Consider the following 4,743-nt stretch of genomic DNA (forward strand, 5'->3'; position numbering starts at 1 on the left):
TAGCCATCTTAAAGGTGAAATCACACGGTGCGGAAAACGACTGCGGAATAAAGATATGCGTCATAAAAGCAACCAATCAGCGTTATTCTGCGTTATTTCAAATAGTGTTAATTGGTTGTTTCATTGGTTGTTTCAAACCAACCAACTACGTCGAGCATTCCCCTTTCGTTCAACTGTAACAGGGGAATACTCGACTGTAGTTGGTTTTACATTCTGATCCGGATTAAACCCTCGGTGGAAACTAGGCCAATGACGCATTCTCTATTCCGCAGCCCTTTTCCGCATCATGTGATTTTATCCTACTAGATTTCCATGAGATAAATTTATCGCGTATCGCCTAACCAGAGACCTCCATTATACCTCTGGCACACTAGCACGATGTTTGTCGCGATGTGACACGCGATATCCAATGAGTGTACAGCTTTACCGATATTTTCATTCTAAAGGTATATTCTCGTTGGATATCGCGTGTCGCGTGCGACGAACATCGCACTGATGTGTCGCAGCCATTACACGGTACGCTTAATTGGGTTTAATAATATCCGTAGTTATGAAATTGGAACTGACTACATTTACACCATGTAAATGTAGTCAGAAACGCTGTTGTGGTTTCGTGTTTTACTGATTGGTTACGCGATGTGCGATGCGCGATAAATATGCTTTATTTATCCCCACAACCGCTTTTCACCAATCAACGCTCTGTGTCAAAGCGCTGGTGACTGTGTAAAGGTTTGTGTCGATATTAGAAATTGGTTCGAGTTTTTAGACATAATTCTCGTACAGAGTTCTCTTATCTCAGATGATTCTATAACATCGATTTAACTAAACACTCAATGTGGTCAACTTATCTTATTACAATCGGCAGTGGTTGATTTTTTACGGCTTTATATTACTATATATTTGAAGGTTCTTATTGTACTAGTTATTGTCACAATTTTCTAACTTTCAAATAAATATTTATTTTAATAGAAGCGTAGTAAATTATTTATTTACACAAAAGCATTTGTGCAATGTGTAATATTTCTTTATTTACAGAAAGCAATAATAGAATATAAATTTCCAACGACTGTTCTAGTGGATTATACTACATAATAATCACCGCCCGATACGGTCAAAGTTGGAGATTTCAATGCCTAATAATATTTATATATAAATTTACATTTATTAGTTTATGCTAAAGATATGATTAAAGTTCATGATTGGATTTATATTCGAAAAAAAAGACATGCAGTTTTAAAATGAATTGATAAATGTAAATTTTTATATAAATATCATTAGGCAACGAGATCCAGTTTTGATCTTATCAAGCAGTGACTAAAATATAAATATTTATTTTTTTATTTTTTAGGTACATTTGATTATTATTAATTTTGATTATTATTATTATTATTTTGATTATTGATTTTTTATTACTAATTTTTTTTAGCAGCTCTTATGGTTAAAGGCTGTTTTGTTATTTCTTGATATTGCTGATATATTTCTCGGTAAGCGTTCTCTTTTTTGGTTTGGCTGTGATTTCAGCTGACTTTACAACATACAACGAAGGATGTTGTTCATATAGAGGAAAGGCCCCTATTATGAGATACTGAGTTCATTTTGGGTAAATGCTAGAAGTCTATAGGCAGAATTAAAAAAAATAATAGATCATTTTGAAGGGAATTTAATAAGCTTTAAGATAACGTTACATAAAATTTAATTCAAATTTAATTTTTTTTTTAAATTGAAGAAATGTAAAAAGTGAGCAAATAGCAAAGTCAAAAAATTGTGCTCCTAATATACCCCGAGAAATCGATAATAAAACGCAAAGTATATCAGTATTGCAATTAAAAAACTTTATTTAATGTTTCTAAAATATAAACACAGCCGTGATGTATTCTCAAACATCTGTAATACCTAGAAAAATACACACAAAATATTAATAAAAATTGTCTTTATTGAAATAAGTTTTATTACATAATCAATGCATATCACAAATTTATATCACAAATAAAAAAAAATAAATTGTATAATGTAATTAATATTACAAGTATATTTTACAAACTAATTATATTAAATATTTGTAATTATATTATATTATTAAATATTTGTGTGTTATTTTAACATAAATATTAACATTTATCACAAGAAAATAATATTTGCATATAAACAAACTATACTGTGTATAAACTACATATCAATAATATAATAATATAGCTATTTAATATAATTATGCATTGCTATCGTCTTACTTCCCATATAATTTTTAGATGCAGCGATTTTCTTAGAATATGTTTTTAGTCTGAAAACAGCACATCGTTTAATAATTTTTTGTTTAATATTGTGACACAGTACAATATAAAATATATAGCTAAACTTATCTTCAAAAAATTATTTTAGATCAATATTATTATTAGTTAATATAATATTATCTTTATATCTTCTAAAAATTTTTTCCATTTCATAAAAAAATTGATAAGCTTTGCTATTTATAAAAAACAGTATCATTTTTGTAACATCAAAATTTAGTTAATATTATATTGTTAGTATTATAACTAGATAAATTGACTTTATGACTGCCGACATATTTATTAATACAGTTATGGCAAACTTTTTGCGCTATAATTATATTGAAAACGATATAACCAGCAACCTGATGTAAAACATTTAATTCAGCACGTGATAAAATAATTTTTTCATTTGTTGTACTTATTTAACTCAAAACTTACAGCATTTGATTGTGGTAATTTATTGTCATTGCTTTGATTTGAATGTGGTAATTCATTGTCATTGCTTTGATTTGATTATGGTAATTCATTACTTTTATTTTCAATTAACAGATAAAAAACCTTACAAAAATTCTCGATCATTTTCATTATAGTTACTAGTTAAGATTTTTTTTCATATAATGTGTAAAATGATTAACTTCAAATCGTTTTTAATTGGAGTGCATTTAATATACAATGTTTTATACGTAACACTAAAAATAAATTTTCGATGCAATCCTGCGTAAATCTACCAGCTAAAACATATTTAAAATTTTTATTGTTTAACAAATATGTTGATAATTCAATTATCGATTTTGTACTTAATATTATGCCTTTTTGAAATGATTTCTAATTATTGTTCTTACCAAAAGTTAACAATGAAATCAATTCGATAAATTCATTTAGAAAATCCATAATTTTGTTATATTTTTCAGATTTATTTTTACTTATTGCCCAAATTATATTTTATTACTAATTATTTTAAACTAAAAAGCTATTTGTTGTGTTAGCTATGAGTAATATACTCTGGTTTTGTATCTTCAAAAGCTATATATTCTAATGCTGTACTTACTTCGTGATTTAAAACATGGGAAGCACTTTTTATATGCATTTTTTGAAAATGTTTTGATCTATCCAAATATTTGTCACGTAATTTTGGACATAATGATGAGGAAATTCTTTTGCTTTTTAAATAATTCTTGATAATGTTTAGCATATGCTATATTTATTGGTAAATTATACATTTTCACAAAATTATCTGGGATGGTTATAAATTCATGATTAAGCATTCTTTCTTTGAAATTTTTGAATGCATGCATACAATCATGAAAAAAGTAAAGATATCTGTTTTGGTCGTATGGATGCATTTATTTTGTATTGTTGAATGTTTTGATGCTTGAATATTAAATGCTCTCCACATAATTTGATTTGAAGCACCCATATCTGAAATAACGGCATGAACACATAATCCAATTTCTTCAGCTTTTTTAATAATTTCTATTATAATTTCTTTATATTTATAACTGATCCTTAAGTTTTGTTACTAGTAATAATAATATGCAATTACTTGTTTCCACCTTTGTGCTATGCCTGCAAGCATAAACACCACACTAAACAGTGTGTCGCAATTTCATTTTGATCATGGTTAGGTAACGTTACTTTTCCAATGTTGCAGGTAAATGTTGATGTATCTAAATGAACTCGGAGTTATACTTATTTCATCTAAACGACTACACAGTCTTTATCTGTACTATTACTAAATTATGAAACTTTTATATTTAAAATTTGAAAAATTTCATACAATATTCCACTTTGAAATTTTAACTTTTCAAATTTTCTATTTAATGTTCTAATAGATGGAAATAGGAAGTCTTGACGAAAAAGCTTTTTATATCCTGATATGCCGCAAGCAAATTTTAAATGATATGCTTTGACTAATGTTGCATTACATTATTTTGGAATTTTATTATATTTATTACTTAAAATCTGTACCTGATCTTCATGCAAAAGTTGTCAAATGATTGTAGGGAATTGTTTAATAATGTTTAATAATGTATCTTCTTTTTTTAATTCTTTAATTCTGTTTTTATATTTGTTTTACAAACGTTTGTGTCTCTTTTTCACACACATTTGTAACAATTCTGACTTTTGAAGCAACTTTTCTAATTTCTTATTTTCTTCCATGTATGATAAAATTTGTCTATCCAAACTGCATTCCTGTTTTAAAATTAATGTGTTGTCTTGTATAATGTTTCCATCACTACGTAATTCTATTGTTTCTTCTACGACAGTTTTTTCGCTTATTTGTTGAGTTATTGCTGCTTCTTCTTCGATATTAGATGAAAGATTTTCTGATTGACATTGTTCTTCTTTTGGATCCTTAGATAGATCTTGCAACAGTATCATCATAATCTGTCATACTTACTATTATCTGAGACTGTTTAATTCCATTTAAATTAACAATATTTTCTAAATGAAAATAAGTAATATTATCTAATTA

This window comes from Trachymyrmex septentrionalis, unplaced genomic scaffold (genome assembly GCF_001594115.1).
Source record: "Trachymyrmex septentrionalis isolate Tsep2-gDNA-1 unplaced genomic scaffold, Tsep1.0 scaffold172, whole genome shotgun sequence".
NCBI lineage: Eukaryota > Metazoa > Arthropoda > Insecta > Hymenoptera > Formicidae > Trachymyrmex > Trachymyrmex septentrionalis.